We start from the raw sequence: 22,637 nt of genomic DNA on the forward strand, positions 1-22,637 counted from the left end.
CTGGCTGAAGTCGGACGCTTAACCGACTGCGCCACCCAGGCGCCCCTAGAAGGTTGTAATTTTAATGGGTCCATATTATCAACCCTTTATTTTGTGATTCATTTTTGATATCTTATATAAGACATCTTTGCCTACATCAAAACATAGAAGCTTTCCCCCACCCCACCCCCCATGTTTTCTTCTTGGAGCTTTATTGTTTCAGTATTAACGTTTATACCTAAAATATTCTGGAACTAATTATTGTGTATGGTGTGAGCTATGGATTAACTTTTTTTTTTCCTGCACATATATTTAATTGACCCCACTGCCCTTTATTTATTTGGAGTACTGTCTTTCCCCTCTGCACTGTAATGTCACCTTTGTTATCAGTCAAGTGATTGATTATATGTACATATATATCTAGACCCTCCATCTGACATAGAATTAAGCCAATACCACTCTGTCTGGACCACTGTAATTTTATAATAAGTCTTTAAATTTAATAGTGTAAGTCTTTCAGCCTTTTTCTTCTTAAAGATGGTTTGCCTATTCTTGGCCCTTCCATTTTATGTAAATTTTCAAATCACCTTGCAGTTGCCACAAATGCCTTTTGTTTCCTTTTGTTTTGTTTTGAATTGGGATTGTATTAAATCCATAAATCAAACTGGGGAGAATTGCTTTACAACATTGAGGCCTCCAAACCATCAAAATGATATACTATGATAATCTTTAATTAAGTATTTTAATGACTTACTCCTTAAATTTTGTCAAAAATGTTTGGTAATTTCAACCAGAAAGATATTACACATCTTCCCTTAGATTTATTCATGGGTATTTGATATTTTTGATGTCATTGTAAATAGAAACTCAAAAAATTTTTTTTTCTGTTTGTGTAGAAATAAATCACATATTGATTTTTATAACTCTCATTTGGATTTTCTAAGTACACATTATGTCATCTACAAATGGCAGTTTATTTTCTCCTTTCTAATCATTATGCTTTCTGTTTTTCCTCTGTCAGAGAAAGGTTTCAATATTTCACCTTTAATTATAATCTTTGCAGAAAGACTTTATGGATATCTGTGTCAGATTAAGGAAGTAAGTCCTTTCTATTTCTGGTTTGCTAAGGTTTTTTGTTTTTTTTTTTTTTAAATCATGAATAGTTGGGGCGCCTGGGTAGCTCAGTCGGTTAAACATCCAACTTCAGCCCAGGTCATGATCTCACAGTTCGTGGATTCGAGCCCCGCGTCGGGCTCTGTGCTGACAGCTTAGAGCCTGGAGCCTGCTTGGGATTCTGTGTCTCCCTCTCTCTCTGCCCCTCCCCAGCTCATGCTCGCACTCTGTCTCTGTCAAAAATAAATAAACTTAAAAAAAAGAAAATCATGAGTAGTTTTTGAATTTTATCAAATGCATTTTCTACACTTGTGAGATGATAAGATTTTCTCTATATTATGTTAAAAAACATAATATTTAGTGATATATAATGCATATGCCATAACATTCACTCTCTAACATGTATAATTAACTGTTTTTTCGTATACTTGGAGAGTTGTGCAACCATCACAGCCATCTAATTCCAAAATATTTTTATCACCCAAAAAAGAAACCCCATACCCATTATCAGTAGTGCCATTTTCTCCTCTCCTACTCCCTGGAAACCACTAATCTACTTTCTGATTCTATGGATTTGCCTATTTTGGCCATTTCGCATAAATGGAGTCAGACGATATGGGACCTCTGGTGATTTGCTGCCTTCATTTGGCAGTTTTCAAGGTTTATCCATGTTGCGGTATGTATCAGTACTTCATGAATTTTCATTGTCAATTACTATTACTTTTTATGAACATACTATTTAAACATTTTTTTTTAGCTTTTATTTATTTTTGAGAGACAGAGAGAGACAGAGGGCAAGTGGGCGAGGGGCAGAGAGAGGGAGACACAGAAACCGAAGCAGGTTCCAGGCTCTGAGCTGTCAGCACAGAGCCTGACACGGGGCTTGAACCCACAATCTGTGAGATCATGACCTGAACCAAAGTCCGGCGCTTAACCGTCTGAGCCACCCAGGCACCCGATTATACTATTTTTTTTTTAACCCAAACATTAATTGAGGAACATTTAGGTTGTTTCTACTTTTTGTTTATTATGAATGATGATGCTACAGTGGACTTTCATGTGCAAGTTTTATGTGAGTATATGTTTTCAATTCCCTTGGTTATGTATCTTGGAGTAGAATTGCTGTGACTAGTAATAACTATTTAACATTTTGAGGAAATGCCAGTCTCACCAGCAGTGTAGAAGGGTTCCAGTTTCTCTGCATCCTCACCAACACTTTTTATCCTTTTTGATTGTAACCATCCTGGTGGGTAGGAAGTGATATCTCATTGTGGTTTTGTTTTACATGTTGCTAATGACTAATTATGGAGTTAATTCAACATTTCATGAGCTTGTTAGCCATTTGTATGTCTTTTTAGAAATATATTTTCAAATATGAGGTCCATTTTAAAACTAGGTAATTTGTCTTTAAATTGTTGAATTAGGGGTGCCTGGGTGGCTCAGTCGGTTGAGCACCTGACTTTGGCTCAGGTCATGATCTCCCGGTTTGTGAGTTCAAGCCCTGTGTCAGGCTCTGTGCTGACAGCTTGGAGCCTGGAGCCTGCTTCGGATTCTCTGTCTCCTTCTCTCTCTGCCCCTTCCCCACTCATGCTCTGTCTCTCTCTCTGTCTCTCAAAAATGAATAAACATTAAAAAAATAATACAAAAATATGGGGCGCCTGGGTGGTGCAGTCGGTTAAGCGTCCGACTTCAGCCAGGTCACGATCTTGCGGTCCATGAGTTCGAGCCCCACGTCGGGCTCTGGGCTGATGGCTCAGAGCCTGGAGCCTGCTTCTGATTCTGTGTCTCCCTCTCTCTCTGCCCCTCCCCCGTTCATGCTCTGTCTCTGTCTGTCCCAAAAATAAATAAACGTTGAAAAAAAAATTTTTTTTAAAATAATAATACAAAAATAAAATAAATTGTTGAATTGTAAGAATTCTTCATCCACTCTGGATACAAGCCCATTATCAGATATATTATTTGCAAATATTTTCGTATGTTCTGTGGAGTGTCTTTTCAAATGATTTTCCTGTTTTCTTTTTTTCTCCAAGTGATTTTCAAGTGACTTTTCTTTTTTTTTTTTTAATGTTTATTTATTTATTTTGAGAAAGAGCTAGAGAGAGCACAAGCATGAGAGGGGCAGAGAGAGAGGGAGAGAGAGAATCCTAAGCAGGCTCCACGCTGTCAACATGGAGCCTGATGCAGGGCTGGATTTCACAACCATGAGATCATGACCTGAGTCAAAGTCAGGAGTTGGATGCTTAACTGAGCCACCCAGGCACCCCTCAAGTGACTTTTCTTGGTTGTGTCCTTTGAAGCACATAAGTTGTTTTTTTTTTTAACTTTGAAGGAAGTTCAACTTATCTATCTTTTGTCACTTCTGGTTTTAATGTCATGTCTAGAAAGTTGTAGTCTAACCCAAGGGTGCTAATATTTACTCCTGTTTCCTTCTAAGAGTTTTAAGATTTTAGCTCTCATATGTAGGTCATCAATTCATTTTGAATTAATTTTCGTATATGGTATGAGGTAGGGGTCTAACCTCATCCAGTTATCTCAGGACCAACTATTGAAGAGACAATTCTTTCCCCATTGAATGGACTTGGTATCCTTGTCAAAAATCAATTGGCCACAGATGTATGGGTTTATGTATGAAATCTCAATTCTATTCCATTTATTGATATGTCTATTCTTCTGTGAGTATCCACTGTATTGATTATTATAGCTTTGCAGTAAGATTATTACTAGAAGCAAAGAAGGACATTTAAAAATGATACAAGAATCAATGCATCAAGAAGCCATAACCTAATGTCAGAGCTCAGAAATATATGAAGCAAAAACTTATAGAATTAAAGGGAAAAATAGATAGCAGTTAATACTCCCCTTTCAACAGTGGATAGAAAAACTAGGTGGAAGATCTATAAGGAAGAAGAATTGAAAAACATTATAAGCCAACTTGATTTACTAGCCATCTGTAGAACATTACATCTAACAACAGCAAAATATATGTAAGCATGTATGCATCTCAAATTTTTCTTTTTTTTAATGTTTTTATTTATTAATTTTTGAGAGAAAGACTGAGCCTGAGTGGGAGAGGGTCAGAGAGAGAGAGAGAGAGAGAGAGAGAGAGAGAGAATCCCAGGCAGGCTGGCAGGCTCTGCACTATCAGTGCAGAGCCCAGTGCAGGACTCAAACTTATGAACCGTGAGATCATGACCTGAGCCAAATCAAGAGTCAGAGGCTTAACTGACTGAGCCATCTAGTCTCCCCTCAAATTTTTAATTTTTTAACTTTCAACCTATTTGTGTCTCTGAATATGAGTTGAATAGTGTTTTTTATGCACTAGGCAAATCCTTGCCTTTTGACTATAGTGTTCAATTCATTTACATTTAATGTAATTACTAATAAGAGAGGATCTACATCTTCTGTTGTGCTATTTGTTTTCTTTTTTTTCTTTTTTCTTTTTTTTTTTTTTTTAGAGAGAGAGAGAGAGAGAGTGAACTGGAGAGAAGGGTAGAGAGAAAGAATCTTAAGCAGGTTTCATGTCCAGCACAAAGCCCAACATGGGGCTCGATCCCACAACCCTGCTTGTTAAGCATCTCTGGTGAAATTTTCATTTTATTGTTGTACTTTTCAACTACTGAATTTCTATTTGGTTCATTTTTTTTAAGAAAAAAATAATTTATATCTCTTTGTTAATGCTCTATTTGTTGAAACATTGTTATTATACTTTAGTTCTTTTGAAATGGGTTTCTCTAATTCTTGAATATATTTAACATAGCTGATATAAATTATTTGTCTGTAAGTCCAATATCTGAGCCTCCTCGGTGACAGTTTCTATTGACTGTTTTTTTTCCTTACATATCAGTCATACTTTCTTGTCTCTTTATCATATTTTGTTGCTGTTGTTGAAAATTGGATATTTTAAATAATATAATGTACAACTCCTCAAATTAAAATTTCCCTCTCCCCAGGATTTGTTGTTGTTACTAGTTGGTGTTGTTACTAGTTACTTGTTTAGTGATTTCCCTAAACTAACTTTGTATTGTAACATTTGTATTCTTTGTCATGTCTGGCCATTGAAAGTTTTACCCAGATAGCAGCTCAGTGATGAGCTGTTGATTGGAGAGATATTTTTTAAAATGCCTTGAACCAATAAGTCTCCCACCCTTTTCCAATGGGTTCTGTGTGTATACTGTGGTAGGACTTAAACACTCTGGCAATTTACAACTCTGCCTTAGCCTTCAATTCCTACTTATGTAGAGCCTCAATGTCAGCTAGAGGTAAGACATCAGAGGGATATTCCCAGCTGTTCTTATTCCAAGTGTCAGCATTTGTTTTCTTTCTTTCTTTCTTTCTTTCTTTCTTTCTTTCTTTCTTAACTCCCTAATTCAGGCTTTACGTTGCCAGAAAGATCTGCTTTCATTAGCTGCTTATCCTTCAGTAGAGCTTGAACACTCTATTAATTCTTGGGCTTGGTCCTCAGTTTTCTAGACTCTCCAGCTACAGTGTTGTAAGAGCCTCTTTCTAAGCTACTGCAGAGGCTTTTTGGCTTTCACACATGAGTTACAATTATCTGTAGCTTTGAGTTATTGTTTTCTAGGTCATTGATGCTTAGCAGTAAGGCATCCAGTTCACTGTCCTTATAGTTACTTTTTTTTTTCACTTCTCAAACCCCATTCAGTGCATTCCTTTGCATAGGTACATTATTCCAATTCACTCTGATGAGGGTTTTAACAATTGGACTCCCTGATTGTGTCGGGGAATGTCTGCCCTAACTACCAGGAATGACAACACTTTCACAGCAGTGAGTAATCCAGATCAATAACCCTATGTTACAACATGCTCTCTTGGATCACTCCTGAGATTGTCACAAACAAGTTGAGTTTTTCAGAAGCAGTCATTGAGATGGAGTTTGTTGTACAGGATATTCATTAGGCATCAGCACTTGTGTAAAGGAGGGAGAGTAAACAGGATTGAGCAGAAGAAGAAATTGAAATTTGATCCAGGCCCTTCAAAGTCTCTTGCTAAATCCATGCGAAGCTCTGGAGTATATGTGATCTGAGAAAGGTGTTCCATATTGGGCCCAAATAGCTGGTTCTTTACATCCCCATCTCAGTCATTGATGTGGTCCTTTCGGGGTAGGGTGTACCTTTGGGTGAGGCAGCTCTCTGCGGTTGGAGCAAAATCTGAAGGAGATAAAGACTGTTGGCTGACAGTTGGGGCAACAAGACCTTTCTTGAGGGCTAGACACATAGTGGAACAGATCACCTGCATCCAACAGAGACTGACTGACTTTGCTGTTTTAATAAGGCTCCATCTACCTACCTCTGATTTGTCCTAAGTCTGAGGGTGCACTTCGCCTGTGGTCCCAAATGAGAAACTGGGTTTTTACTGTGTTCTGTTCTTCCTTGGGCAATCCCAAATTCTATTTTTCCCTTCTCAGAACAATAAGATTGCTGGAATTTCCATTTTATGTTGCAGAGGTCTTTAGCCTCTTGCTCTTTGTGGAAAATGAAAGGGGAAAATCCTTCCAAGTGATAGGCCTACTTGTCTCTGTCTCCTTTCTCACCACATACATGGCCCCTTAATACCTCATCCCTTTGGCAGTATCCAAACTCTAACTTTTGTCTCTCTATACCTGTGGGAATGCCAAGATCTCTACTGGTTTCTCTGCCTCTTTGCAGAGGTGCTGTGTCCAGATTCTCAGTTTATAGCACCATGCCAATAACTGGAAAGTTCCATAAGGGGAAAACATATCCACAGAATGCACACTCTTTGTTCTACAGTTATTTTCTCTCCAGGATCTTGGCCACTCACATCCTAACAGTCTCGAGAGCTATAAGATGCCTTGATACAGATGTTTCTTCTGTTTTATCTGGATTTTCTAGCTTTACTTGATGAGGGCATAGACCTGCTGGAAGTTACTACACTGAAGCCAGGAGTAGAAGTTTGTTTTATTTTATTTTTTTTTAACACAATGTTTAGTAGAGGTCTGATGTTAAGCTGGGTTTCCATCCAAAAGACGGTATATAGCAATAAACCATAAGAACGATAAGTGAGTGTATCTGAAAGAGAAGTCCCTCACATCTTATCTTGTTTAGCTACATTTGCCCCTGTTTTGATAAGAACACTTTATTAGTTGTCTTTATTAGAAGTCATTTGGAAAATGTAGCCCATTGGTACAGGATTTAAGAATCCATAGAGAAAATTTAAGAATCAAAACATCATCAGTGTTCCTTAACGCTGATGGTTAAAGCGTTTCTTGAAAATCAAAGTAAGATTATCAGTATTATTTAATAGCTCAGACTGAAATGCCAACTGAATATAGATAGGTTCTCCAGATATCAGAAAATATAAATTTTCTAATCTCAAAATGTACCTTAGAAGTTTGATGAAGCATTTACATCCAAAAACATGCTTAAAGAGACAGAAATTTCCTACGAGGATCTGAGATCCTCTGCTTGTCATAGTCTTTTTAGAATTCTTGTTGTAATATTTTCTCTGCGTAGAATTGATTCTCTGAAAATAAACCTGATAAAAAAGTGGTTGATGCAATATTTTCCTAGAATTTAAAATAATTGTTCTGTCTCGTGCTTAATGGATAAATAGGATGTAGCAATTCTAGATATGTTCATGATACATGTCCTAGGGAGAGAGCTACTGCTAGCTATGATCTTTGTGTGTGCTTAAGAACATAATTTCTAGCATCACACACTAAATATGTGTTCACGTACTAAGAATATGAATGCCAACTAGAAAAGTCTTTGTTATATAATATAGTCTTAATCATATAAGGGTTTATGCTATAAGGCCACTTATAAATACAACTAATGAAATCCTTTTCTCATTTTTTCATTTATTTGACAAATACCAGTTGAGTACCTGCTCTGTTTTGAGCATCATCCAGGGAATCTGAAAAAATAAAAGTAATCACAATAATCATAATATTAGTTTATATCCATTTAGTGCAGGAGTTCTCAACCAAGAGTCACTTTGTAGCCCCACTGAGGAACATTTGGCAATTTCTGTAGACATTTTGGTTGTCACAACTCTACATACAGAAAGAAGTTGGTACCAGCATCTAGTGAGTAGCGACCAGGTATGCTACGTAACCTCCTACGATGCACAAACAGCTCATCACAACAAAAGAACTATGTGGCCCAAAATATCAAAAGGGCTGCTTTTGAGAAGCCTTGGTTTAATGTTTATGTTTTGCAAAGTATTTAATAATATCAATGATAATAATTTCCATGCTTCCTACTTTTAAGGAGTATTAAGCCTAATCTGGTCCACCCTTATGTGAGAACCAATGTAAGAAGAGTATGAGTGACTACATTTATACATGCTGTCACACAGAAACTACAAAGGGACACAGGTTAAATGTCAGTGGAGTAGAGGGGAGCCAACTGCCTAAAGGAATTCTGAGTATCCAAAAAAGAGAAGGATCCCACCTGCAAAGATGAAGAGAAAAGCTATTCTGTAGGCATTCAGCCCTGTGGACTTGTGTTGGGCATCAGGCTCCTATTCAACCCATGAAATGAAGGGTCATTAAAAGTTAATTACCATTTTAGTCTTCTCTTTCCCACTTGTGAATAATTTGCCCCAAGAAAATAGTAATTTCCCCCCCTTATGTTATGGACCCCATTCTCCTTTCCAGAATGCCTTCATAGCTGTTAGCTCACTTGCTTCCAGAGTAGATCTCTGAGGTATTATCATCTTCATTTAATTAATTAGGAAACAAAGGGTCAGGGATATCGTTTCAAGGTTATTTTAAATCTAGCCCCCCCCCCCCGGCCCTATCATCTTCCCAGTAGTCCACCATCATGGGACTATCCCGAGATTCAATTATTAATCCTTGAGCACTACCCTCTGTTACAGCCCCCTACTCACAGGAGCTTTCTGAATGTCTTTTCAGACTGAATTGAACCTAAACCCATGACTTGTAACAGCTGCTTTTCCCAAGGCACAGCTCTGTGAATTTCATTCTTATTTTAGCATCCTTCAGTCTACACTCTGAAGATATTTTGTTGTCACATAGAAGGATACACGGTTGTCTCGTCCTTTCTGTCTTTTAGCGATGCTACATCCTGTAAAGTAAGTCATGTGCTAAATGACAACGCCGTGGGAAGTGTTCTTCAGAGGTTTCAAAATAAACACTTCTGTGCGTTTCCATAGTTGAGTTGTGAGAATTCAGGGGCTAAAGGTCAAGGCCCATCAATCATTCTGAGCTTTCTGACTAATCCTTTACTCTACCTTCTCTGTGATCACATATGAAAAGGCTTTTTTAAATGGTATTTCTGTAGGTCTAGAGAAATCTCCCCGGCCATGAAAGAACTTCAGCTATTTATTTTTTTCCTTGTCCTTTTCCTTTTCCTCCTCTCTTATTTGCCTTTTTTTAGCTCTGGTCCCTGAGAGCAACCATTTCAGCCCAGTAGCAGCTAAAGGGTAGTTTTGGGATCTTGGTAAAACTCACACTCTGGATTTCTCCTGTTGACATGTGGATTCATCTGGGATAAATAATGCAATACTGTTTCTCTGAGGTACCCAGTGTCAGTGTTTTGCCAGAGACACTGGCAAAAGTTTGATTATAGGTAGCGTCATGAAGTTACTAAGAGCTAGCCAGGAACTTTTCGTTACAATGAATAGTCAAATAAAATGGGGTTTTCTTAGAACTTCAAATTTTCCTACATTTACAGTTTTAAATTATTCAAATTTAAACTAAGGAAACATTTTCTTTCTTTCATATGTAGATGTTTCTTTTAAAGGCACCAAACTTAGGTCTGAAGAATGGTGTTCAAGCCCTGACTATTCTACTTACGAATTGTGTGGGCTTGAGAAAGTTTCTTAAACTCATCTATCCCCTCTTTTCTCACCATTGATTTTTAAGTTTATTTACTTATTTTGAGAGAGAGAAAGAGCATAGGAAGAGCAGAGAAAGAGAGAGAGAGAGAGGGAGAGAGAGAGAGAATCCCAAGCAGGCTCTGCACTGTCAGCACAGAGCCCGACATGGGGCTTGAACTCACAAATGGTGAGATCATGACCTGAGCTGAAACCAGGAGTTGGATGCTCAACTGACTGAGCCACCCAGGTGCCCCTCCTCCCTTTTTAATAGGAATACTTATTATTATACATCTGGGTGGTATAACTGTTTTATGGGCAAAAGGAGAGAATGTATCTGAAAGAATTCTGCCAACCATAACACCCTATGCAAATATGAATGCTTCAATTAAACAGATATTTAGAAGTATATTCTGTATGCCAGGCAGTTTGCCAGGAACTGGAAAAGGAAAGATTACCTGCACAGTGGAGAAATAGAATCTAAGCACAGAAGCAGAGCCTGAGACAAGAGTTGGAGCATAAATGGTGTATTTGAGAGAGGCATGGGACAGTGAGGGAGGGTAGATGTGATTTAGGGAAGGGAAGATGGCCAACAAAAGTAAATTATTAAACCAGCTACCATGGTGGGCAACTGGAGAGCTTAATCTCTTGGGAAAATCTGGGCAATAGTGCACAACATATGGCTCAGAATTATCCCACTAGAGGAGTGAGGTGGCTGGAGTGTGCACTTACTTGCTTTAGCTTTGGAAACTGATAGTATCTACGATAAGTATTATGTCTTGTAATGGCAGAGACAAGGGATAGTGGGGGAGGATGTTACAATTTGCCTGTGCCCTGCAAAAAGCCTGGCAAGGCTTTTGTCCCATTGACTTCTCCATTTGTAGCACTCTCTTTGCCTTTGATTTCTAGACCAATGCTTTGTTTGATCTGCTTCCCACCACACAGGCCACTCTCTGAACTCTTTCCTTTTCTTCCACAGACTCCTTACGTTTTGGCATTTAACAGATTCTACTCTCAACCTTCTTTCCTTAACATTCTGTATGTTTCCTCTAGGAAATCTCTTGCTTGTGGCCATGTAAGTACTGATGACTCTTAAATCTGTATTTCACCCCAAATTTTATTCTACGTCCCCAAGCTTCATACTCATATTCCAATGTCCTCGCTTCCATTTCTCAAACAAAGCTACTTTTCTCCAGGTCTCCAGGGATTTTCATCCATGTTGCTAAATCCCATGGAAAGTTCTCAGTTCTCTTCTGACTTGACCTCCTGCAGCATTTGCCACATTTAATTACTCCCTCCTCCCTGATAATCTCTCTTCCCTTGGATTACAGGGAGAAGCCACTCATTTTCAGCCTCCTTTGATGTGTCTCCTCATTTCCATCACCTCTAAACATTGGAGTGCCCTACAGCTTAGTCTTTGGATCTTTCCTGTTTTAGTGATCTGATTCAGGCTGTGGCTTCATGCACAAACTACCAATGTGAGTCTCAAGCCTGAATCTTCTCTGAACTTTGGGACTGCATGCATATTTAGGACTCTCTCTCATTCTCTCTCTCTCTCTCTCTCTCTCTCTCTCGTACACACACACACACACACACACACACACACTGCCATCTATTTATTTCCACTTGAGTGTCTGAAAGGCATGTTAAACATAACACATACAAAACTGATCTGATGTTGCCCCCACACCAGCTCCTCTCCCAGCTTCCCCCATCTTAATAAATAACAATTTTTCTATTCCAGTTGCTCCAGCCAAAAATTTTAGGTCATCCTTGACCCTATTCTCTCTCGCTCGCTCATACCATAGCTGATCTATCAGCAAATTCCATTGGCTGTGTTGTCAAAATATATACATAATCCAACCAGTGCTCACCACCTCCATAACCACCACTTGACCCAAGCCACTTCAACTTGTTCCTGGACTATCCTTCCAACTCCTTATTGGTTCTTTGCTTCCTTCCTTTGCTCCTGTTTGCTATTTTCCACACAGAAACAAAATGTTCTTTTTTGCTACTTAAACGTTCACCTCTCTACTCTCCAAGGTTTCTAAAGGTTTCCCATCTCATTCACTTTGAGAGCCACCATCCTTACAACCTTCAGGGCCACCCGTCAGTATTGCATTGCACAACTCCAGGGGAGCACCAGTCACACAGAATTCAACATAACTAGTGCTTCTCAGAGCAACATACATCCGGCCCTACATTATCTGGCTGTCTTACCCCCCTGACGCCTCTCTTAATACTTTCCTTTTTTGCTTCTTAGGTTCTAGCTATTCTGTTCTATCTGCCTGCCATGCTGTTCCCCCAGATATCTCCTCTCCGTTCTTTTAAGCACTTGTCTGTAAGACCGTTAGGGTGAGTAGCCAAAGGCAAGGTACGAAAGAGAAGCTATACCAGTAACAGCTATTATTATCCTTGTTATTGGGGTAGTGAGAGACTCAAGGACATGGAAGAATTCTTAATAAAATTCATGATCAACTTGAATTTCATTCTGCTATGAATTGAACCTTGAAGGTTTTTGGTTTTGTTTTAAATTATTTAAAGTCCCTAACAACTTCTTTCTATCTACTGAACTGCAAGAAATGCTCATCTGGTGGGTTCCCACTGTTTTTCTGTGAGAACCACAGTCTTGTTTTGATTTCTCTATGCCACATACCCAGCTAGAAGAAGCAGTGCCAAACAAAATAGATTTCTCATTAAGCCTAAATACTACCTGTTCTCTTTGGGCTCAGTAATTTTTGTTTATAGATCATTTGAGATTAGGTTTCTATTCTCTGCCAAACACTGCTTTGCTTGAGGCAGCACAGTGGTTCCTCAAACAGAAATAAGGAGGTGCCTGCCCTCACTTGCATTTCGTTCTTCTTACTCTCTCTACAAGTTGGTGTCACGGCTTAGAGGTTGATGACTCAGAAGCCCAAGAGCACAGACTGAGCCCTGTATTATTTTGTTCAGTGGCTCAAGACCAAGGGCATCCACATTTTGTTCAGTATCGTGCCTCACAATCAGAAATCCCCACCTGTGGACTTGCAGATTATGATCAAATACAGAAATGTTTAGCTACAAAGGAAAGGTCTGATGTTTCCAACATATATAAGTACATACCTCTAAGCGTTTCTGGTCAGTAATCACTTTGATCACTGCAACAAGAATGCCCCTCTGTCACACCCTGAACCATTCAAAACATCATTTATTTTAATTCTAAATTCAGCTTTATATCCCCCAAGGGTGGTCAATTTAATCATAACAGAACCAGGTAGCTGAAAGAAATTGCTGGGATTTTTTTTTTTCCCTTCACATGATTGAAATGTTAGCTTAGTTCTAAGTTTTGTATTTGTCTTCAAAAATTCCCAAGAAGGGATACCTGTTAATGTCTTTTTGGTGGATATAGTTTCTTAAGCTCAATCAGTTCTCCTTGAAATTGAACTAGAATGATGTAGTAATTGCCTAGTAACTCAGCCATCCAAGTGTCTGAACTCTAGGCCGCCCGCTGAAACTAATGTGTGATTCGGGATCGGCACATCCAAATCTGTGAATCTCTTTTGAAATTGCAATTTCATTATGCCAAATAGCACTGCCATCTTCATAACCTCAATTCCATTGAGCTCAGCAGTTGGGAAGTAATTGCAGTCTCCCTTTTCATCTGTTCAATCTGTATGTTTATTTTGTGTCTGAAGCCCTGCACCCATTGAAACAAAATGAGCTGAATTCTTTTATGCTTAATGTTTATTTATTTTTGAGGGAGAGACAGAGACAAAGTGTGAATGGGGGAGGGGCAGAGAGAGAGGGAGACACAGAATCCCAAGCAGGCTCCAGGCTCTGAGCTGTCAGCACAGAGCCCGACATGGGGCTCGAACCCACAAACCCTGATATCTGACCTGAGCCGAAGTTGGACGTTTAAACCGACTGAGCCAACCAGGCACCCCATGAGCTAAATTTTAATTGAGGAGGCAGTGTAAGACAGTGTTTTAAAGCTGTGGTCTTCTAAATATTTTTGCCTGTGGAACCCTGAAACGATTTTGAAAAGCGATACACCCCTTGCACAATTGAAGTTACTGTCTAAAAATTTTAAATCATGAATGTAGTTGGCAAAGAGTATAATTTAAAAGATATCACAATAATTGACATTTTACAATGAAACCATTGTATTACTTTTTTAAATGTGTCCAAAGGAATTTAAATACCATAGTGAGGGGGGTTTTACCAACCATTCAAAAATTACAAGCTCTTCTTTTCACAGTCAATGGACATTACATTGATTCTCTTTCTCCCTGAACTCTTATTTCTATTTTCCTTCTACAGAATTTCATTCTAGTGTAATCTCTTTGGATGCTGTGAATTATTTTCTATCACACTACCATACATCTCTAGAACTAAACCCTGTATTACTTTGAAACATTTTCCCTCAGTCATGAGATTCCGAGTGTCAACTTCTTTTTTGATTAATTTATCATAAAAATTATGATTTAAATCTATTTCAAGCTTTTGTAATTACTAAATGTGACATTTGCTGGAGGTTCATCTCTTTTTAAAAAAATGTTTATTTATTTATGTATTTTGAGAGAGAGAAAGCACGAGTGGGGTAGAGGCAGAGAGAGAGAGGGAGAGAGAGAGAATCTTCAGCAGTCTCCACACTTAGTGTGGAGTCTGACATGGGACTTGATCCCATGACTGTGAGATCCCATGACTGGATCCCATGACAATGACCAAAATCAAGAGTCTGATGCTCAACTGACTGAGCCACACAGGTGCCCCTGGAGATTCCTCTCTTGATGTGTTAGAGGAATGGTTGGCTTTCTTTTAAAACTGGTTTGTGGGGGCGCCTGGGTGGCGCAGTCGGTTAAGCGTCCGACTTCAGCCAGGTCACGATCTCGCGGTCCGTGAGTTCGAGCCCCGCATCGGGCTCTGGGCTGATGGCTGGGAGCCTGGAGCCTGTTTCTGATTCTGTGTCTCCCTCTCTCTCTGCCCCTCCCCCGTTCATGCTCTGTCTCTCTCTGTCCCAAAAATAAATAAAAAAAAAAGTTGAAAAAAAAATTTTTAAACTGGTTTGTGTACAGTGTAACAGAGTTTGTGATATATTCCGTTCCTGTATTTTTTCTTCTAGATGATTGTGCTTTAGAACCTATTCACATAATTAAGTACAGGGAATAGAAAGAATTTTATTAGAGTAATGGCATTCAGTTATTTGAACAACTTCCCAGTTTAATGTCAAAATCCACATTATAATAACCTATCATTAAAAATTATTTCTAATGATTAGATGACAACTTTATTAGATTCTCCTTCCATTTTTGAAAGCACAGAGTTGGAAAGAACTGTACTTGCATCTGAATTTGTTATTCCATCAGTAGAGTCTTCATGATCTTAATTTCTTAGACCTTTACCAGGTTTTATCAAAGGTCAACGTATGGCTTTTTCACTTAGAGGCACTTTATTTATTTATTTATTTTATTTATTTTTTTTTTTTAATTTTTTTCAACGTTTATTTATTTTTGGGACAGAGAGAGACAGAGCATGAACAGGGGAGGGGCAGAGAGAGAGGGAGACACAGAATCGGAAACAGGCTCCAGGCTCTGAGCCATCAGCCCAGAGCCTGACGCGGGGCTCGAACTCACGGACCGCGAGATCGTGACCTGGCTGAAGTCGGACGCTTAACCGACTGTGCCACCCAGGCGCCCCTAGAGGCACTTTATTTAATCCTGTATACTCAGAAAGAATTTGGAAAACAGATGTATTGTTAATTTCAATTAATTATTATTTTTTTAAGTTTATTTATTTGGGGGGAGGGGAGGGGCAGAGAGAGGGGGTGGGAAAGAGAGAATCCCAGGCAGGCTTCACACTGTCAGTGCAAAGCCCCATGTGGGGCTTCAACTCAGAAACCACGAGATCATGACCTGAGCTGAAGTCCGACGCTTAACCCACTAAGCCACCTAGGCATCCCAATGACACAATATTTTTGATATGATGGGAGGTGGGTGGGGGATGGGCTAAATGGTGATGGGCATTAAGGGGGGCACTTGTTGGGATGAGCACTGGGTGTTATGTGTAAGTAATGAATCAATGGATTGTACCCCTGAAACCAATACTACACTGTATGTTAACTAAATTGAATTTAAATCAATCAATCAATCAATCAATCAATAACTTATCATATTATTGTGTGCTTTAAATATATGTTTTAAAACCTTGGAGCCATTGATTTGATTCCTTCAGCTTATAGAGAATTTACCTTACTGGTAAAGTCACTTTCCAATGTTAAGTTAATTGGCCAAATTAGAGTTACTTTTTGACAGAAAGAGGCTGACTTTATTTTTCAGCTTATATTAGTGTGTCGATATGTGTTCCCATAATAAGAATCTTTCTGTTATTTATTTCTTTTACTTATTAAGTTATACAATATTCACTTTTTCCCCCTTGTGTATAGTTCTATGAGTTTTAACACAGGCATAGATTTGTATAACCACCAACGCAATCAGGATAAAACAGTTCCATCCCCCCAAATATATCCTCATATTATTCTTTGTAGTCAAATCTACATTCCCACCTCAAACCTCTGGAAACCGATGATCTGCTCTCCAAACCTACAGTCATGCTTTTCCCACAATAGAATACTATGCTTCATTATCTTTTGAGACTGACTTCTTTCACTTAGCATAATACCTTTAAGAGTCATCCATGTTGTTACATGGATCAATTTTTTTCATTTTACTTTTTAATAGTATTTCATTTTACGGATGTACCCCAATCTGCTTACTCATTCATTTGTTGAAAGTCATTTTTTGTTTCCAGTTTTTGGTAGTTATGAAAATTATTGCTAAACATTTGATTATAGGATTTGTAAGCAAATTTCTCTAGAATAAATACCTAGATTGGTAAATGTATGTGTTGCTTTTTCAGAAACTGCCAAACTGTTTTCCAGAATGGCTATGTTATTTGGCTTCTCCTTCAACAATATATATGAGTTCAAGTTGCTTCACAAGCTCATCAGTATTTGGTATTGCCAGGGTGAATTGTGTTGTTGTTTTGTGTTAGTCATTCCAATAAGGGTGTAGCGGTATCTCATTGCAGTTTTAATTTGCATTTGCCTAATGACTAATGATAAGCATCTTTTAACATGTTTGCTGTCAGTATATCTACTTTGGTGAAGTGTCTGTTCATATCTTTTGCCCATTTTTTCCCTTACATTGTGTGATTTCTTATTTGAGACTCCTTTATGTATTCTGGTGCAAGTCCTTTGTGAAATATGTGATTTGGAAATAGTTTCTCCCAGTCCGTAACTTGTCTTATTATTTCTTCACATTGGCTTTCACAGAGCAAATGTTTTTAATTTTGATGACATCTAATTTATTAATTTTGCCTTGCATGGAACATACTTTGGTGTCCTATAAGAACTCTTTGCCTTATTCACACACACAGATTTTCTCTATAATGCCTCCCAAGACTTTTTTAGTTTTCATTTTATTATGATTTATAGTGAGTTAATTTTTGCATAATGTGTGAAGTATAGGTCAAGTAGTATTTGTTTCTTTTTGCACATGGATGTCCAATTTTCTAGGACCATTTGCTGAAAAGATTGAATTGCTTTTGCAACCTTGTTAAAAAGTAATTGACCATATTCATGTAAGTCTATTTCTGGACTTTATTTTGTTCCATTGATCTTTGTGTCTATCCCCAAACCAAAAACACTCTGTCTTGATTATGATATCTTTATGTTGTCTTAACATATGGTAGTATGAGTTTTTCAACTGTGTTCTTGCTCCAAATTTATTTTTCTGTTCTAGTACTTTGCCTTTCTATATAAGTTTTAAAATCAGCTTGTCAAAACTCCTTCAAAGATTTTGACTAGAATTACGTTAAAGCTCTGGATCAATTTAGGGAGATACCAGTATGATATCTTAAACATAATGAATCTTTCAAACAATGAACTCTGTTTATCTCTCCATTTATTAGGTCTGCCATGGTTCTTTTATCAGCATTTTATAATTTTCATTTATATATCTTGCACATATTTTGTTAGATGTTTTTAGAGCCATTGTGCAAGGTACTGTTTTCAGAATATTGGCTTCATACTGTTCATTGCTTATTATAGTAAACAGAATTCTGAGATGGTCTCCAAGATTCTAGTCTTCTGGTATATAATCTCCCTATTTTTGAATGTGGGTATGAAATCTGAGTATAATGAGATGGTCACTCCTGTGATTAGTTATGTTATATGCCACAGTTGACTTCAAGAAAGGTAGGGTATTTTTGGCAGGGCTGACATAATCAGATAATTCCTTAAACTGAATCTCTCCTCCTGGTTTCCTGAAGAGTTGTCATGAAAGATGTAGAATTCTATCAAATGTTTTCCCACATATGTTGGCATGATTATGTGGGGTTTTTTTTAGTTTGTTAATGTGGAGTTTACATTTATTACTTTTTCAATGTAGAACTAGTCTTGCATTCCCAGAATACACCCTATTTGTTTGAGTATTTTGTGTACATATATGATTTTCCTTGAGTTAGTCCTGTTTGGGTTGTGCTGAGCTCAAGTCTAAATTCATAGTGTTCTCTGGATTTCAGAAGTTGAGTCATTAATTTTTAAATAATTTTTTGTGCAAATCGCATTCTTCTTTCTTTCTTGGATTTTAATGACATCAGCATTAGACCCTTTAAAGTATCTAATAGGTCCCTGAAGTTATGTTCATTCTTTTCAATCTTTTTTCTCTCTATTGTTCAAGTTGGGCAATGCCTATTAATCTATATTCAAGCTCATTGATTCTTTTCATTGTCATCATCATTCTTCCATTCAGTAGCCTTTTAAAAAAATTATATTTTTTAATTCTAAAATTTCCATTTGATTCTTATAATAACTGCTGTTTCTCTACTGAGAACTTCTACCCTTCCATTCATTTCAAATTTGTTGACCCTTACTTCATGGAGCATGGGTGTAATAGCTGCTGCAAAGGCCTGTCAAATAATTCCAGTATCTAGGTCTTCTCACGAATTGTGTCTACTGATTATCTTTTCACCTGGGGGTTGCTGAAAGTGTCCTGCTTCTTGGTATGTCAACTAATTTTGGATTACATCCTGGGTGTTTTGAATATATTATGAAATTCTGGGTCCTGTTAAAAATCTCTGGATAATGTTAATTTTTGTGTATGTTTTTCTTTATAGTCAACTGAGCCAGTTGGGTTTAGGTCACAAGTCCCAATATACTTTCTGTGGTCTTTAGTTCCAATGTGTCAGCTTACTTTTCAAAGATTTTGTGGTGTTACTTGGATCCTCCACACATATTTGCCTCCCAGTGACTGTTGGGCCATGGAATACATTGTAGTTCAGTTCTCAAAGACTTGGTATTCTGTTTCAAGTGATTTTCATGCATGTATCTCCGGGGGCTAAGTCCAGGACTCAATACACAATTCTATGGGATTTTCTCCTCAATCTCTCTTCTCTCTGTGATCTCTCCAAACTCTCTGGCTCCCAGGGACTCTTCTTCCTGGTCCTTTGTGTCCACAAAGCTGTAGTTTCAGCATCTTTCACTGTCATATCCTCCTCCAGGGCAAACAGGCAACCCAGCCCATAGCTGCTCCCATTGTTGTGTGAGTACAGCTCCAGAACTAAGACCTCCCTCTAGACGAGGGTGAAGAGAGAAAACAGCTTGGAGGATTGCCTCCCCACTCTTTGTTTTGCAGGATTCCTCCCTCCCATCCCTCTGACCAGGGAGAGAGTTTCTCCTGGCCATGCCTGTAGCTCAGTTCTATGATTTTGCTGCCCAGACTCTATGTTGGGAAATATGGGTGAAAAAGGAAAACGCCAGAAAACTCACTTCCTGATTAGTCTTTTTCTTTTTTTAAATGAATGAGGTACAATTGACATAACATTGTGTTAGTTTCAGGTGTACAGTATAATGATTTGATATTTGTATTACTCTTTTTTTATGTCTTGATATCCCTTCCCAAGCTGTCTGCTATTCTTAACTTTTCAGATCCCATAGATAGTTGCTTTATGCGTTTTGTTTGTGATTTTTAGTTATAACCACAGGAGGAGATAAGATGGAATATTCTTATGCCATCTTAACTGGAACTGGTAGCTTCTAACCTCATTTGCACTTTTAATTTTAGTTCATATATTTAGGAGGACAGTCCGTCAGACAAAACCCAATGGCTGGACTCAAGTTTGTTGCTGTAATGAAATGAGTTCCCTGTCCTTCTGTGTTTCTTGTCAGTGCTCTTTTGACTTTGCCCTTCAAGGGGTTTCCCTGGGAACAATATATTTTCTGACATTTGGGGAATGAGGATGCAAGATAGCTAAACTGAAGGTATTTTGAAATGTCTACATGTTTGGAATTTCAGATATTTTGCACCTCACGATGAGGCACTGGAGCAGGTTTGGAATGGATAAGAGACATGTCTTTATTTTGTCAATTAAAAAAAAAGAGACATCATGAGATGGGGAAGGGAAAACTGACAACTCCAGCCTTGGACAGCTAGGGCAATTAAGTAGGGCAGTTATAAAAAAGAGGGCATTGAAGAATGTGGACACTGATTCCTTTAAAACTATTTCTACCTGTGTGTAGCCTTGGAAAATCTTTGCTTATGCCCAGTGCTACTGTGGAATCCTTCAGACTTGGCTTTGATCCCAGTTCTATTTCTTTAGTGATAAAGTTGAAAACGGGCACATACAGTGTCAAAATGAATCACACGTGACAGAAACTCATAGGCACGTACACAAGTGATTACATTAATACATGGGATAAATATTAAGAACAGAAAAATGCTGACTAACTGTGAGGACGGATAGCTACATGTTAGAGGCTGGTGGCGCTAGTCCGTGCGAGCGTTACTTTGGCTAGAGATTTGCAGAAGGGAAGATCAATGACTTTTAGTTTAAGTTCTTCTCTGGTGATTGTGGGTAAGGCAATTACAGAACTGGAAAAAAAAAATGCAGAAGAAACAGTAGAGGAACTTTTTAATCCAAATAATAGTTTCAACAATAGTATAATAATAATAATAATAAATAACACTTGCTGAACATTTGTTATATACTAAATGCCATGCCAGGCGTTTAGAGATACTATCTTATTTACTGCTCACAGATGCACTGTGAGTATCATAGCAATTCTTCCCATTTGGGGCTATATATTGTGTCTCCCCAAAAATTCATATGTTGGAACCTGAACTCCCAAAGGAATGGTATTAGGATATAGAGCCTTTGGGAGGTAATTAGGCTTCCATGATGGTAGAGTCCCATGATGGGATAAGAAAAGAGACTGGAGCTTGCTCTCTGTGGTATATATCAAGGAAGGCCATGTGAGGACATAACCAGGAAGAGAGCCCTCACCAAGAACTAGACCATGCTAGCACCCCGACTTTAGACTTCCAGCCTCCAGAACTGTGAGAAATGAATGTTTTGTGTTACCACCCAGTCTATGGTATTGTTGCTACAGCCAAAACTGACTGAGACACTTCTCCTTTTGTAGATGAGAGGACAGATACTTAGATTCTATCACTTGCTCAAGGTTATCGAGCTAGGACGACGCAAGCTGTGATTTGAACCCATTTGAACCCGGGCCGGGTAGAGCTCACAGATTTAGTATATCACTGTTGTAAACTAAACACACACATTTTTAAAGGAGGAAAGAAGATTTCTGTGTATATTTAACTTAATGACCTTCAAAATTAGCTCCAAATGGTGATTTCTGTGTGCAAAGACTACTTATTTAAAAATCATTCATTGGAAGCATTTAATTAGAATGGATTAAAGATTAGAACTATGGCATTAGGCCCACAAAGGAAGGGAGGGGTTTATTCCATACAAAAAGTTCATGTTGCATAAGGAAATTTCTATGTATATGTATGTAGCACATGATTTTATATATAAACAGCAAGTACTGTTCATTCGCCTTATATTTTGTGATTCGATAAGCAAGCAGTGGTCACCTGCACATACTCCAGTTGGCTTCTTTTCTTCTTCATGAGAATGTTCCTATTTTTTTTTTTTCATGGTTTGTAGTTCAAATAAATCTCAACATGGGACAAAAAAAGTGGCCATTTAGCTTAGAACTGTTGATGTTGACTGGGTAAGAAGTTTGGAGTTTTGCTTTCAGTCTCTTCTGACAAGAAGTCAGAAATGCGTGGCTTAATTTAGGCTAAGGCTTTGCACTGAAAATAAGTCTGCCTGCTGGCAGTCTTATAATTGAAGAAAACATGTAATGTTCAGATCTGCCCGGTATAGAATAGTAGTGATAAAAATAAGAGTCTTGACATATTTTTATCTCATGAAGTCTCCTTATTTTGCAAGTCAAATGCAGATGCAGACATGAATGTACTGACCTTTTATTTATTTATGTTATTTGTAGCACATTTTTGCTATTTTTATGAAGCAGGCAATGCAAATTGATCTGACTGGACACTTGACAGAAAGTAAAATGCAAGGCCACATACTTCTAGCAATAAAGCAACATGTATCGTTCAGAACCTTGTCCTACTAAAATCAGTTCAAATGGATATGACGTTTTAGATGAAATATGAGAAGATCTTCACTCAAAAATCTTGGGGAACACTTGACAAGTTACTTCTGTCCACTAAGTAGAATCTAGAGGGCTCGAAAGAGTTAATGCTTTCTGAGATTGCCCAATACACACAGCCAGTGGCCCCACAGGATCTGGCTTTTTACTCCATAGGATTTTATGAAATATTATTCCTTAGGGTTGTTAAGCTGTTTCCAATTTTCTCAGTTTGGATTTCAGA

The 22,637-nt window shown here is 38.1% G+C and overlaps 1 protein-coding gene and 1 long non-coding RNA gene across 2 annotated transcripts in view; both read left to right on the top strand.

Moving 5' to 3' along the window:
* The window catches only part of LOC121036215 (uncharacterized), a 1,655-nt gene extending 756 nt beyond the window's left edge, over positions 1–899 (top strand). The window contains exon 2 of the long non-coding RNA XR_005793282.1: positions 53–899. This is a non-coding gene — a long non-coding RNA (uncharacterized LOC121036215). The remainder of the gene's footprint in view (positions 1–52) is intronic.
* Positions 1–22,637, top strand: part of CORIN (corin, serine peptidase) — a 262,182-nt gene that overhangs the window by 103,699 nt on the left and 135,846 nt on the right.

The sequence above is a fragment of the Herpailurus yagouaroundi genome, unplaced genomic scaffold (assembly GCF_014898765.1).
Source record: "Herpailurus yagouaroundi ecotype Mexico unplaced genomic scaffold, PumYag 28, whole genome shotgun sequence".
Classification (NCBI taxonomy): domain Eukaryota; kingdom Metazoa; phylum Chordata; class Mammalia; order Carnivora; family Felidae; genus Herpailurus; species Herpailurus yagouaroundi.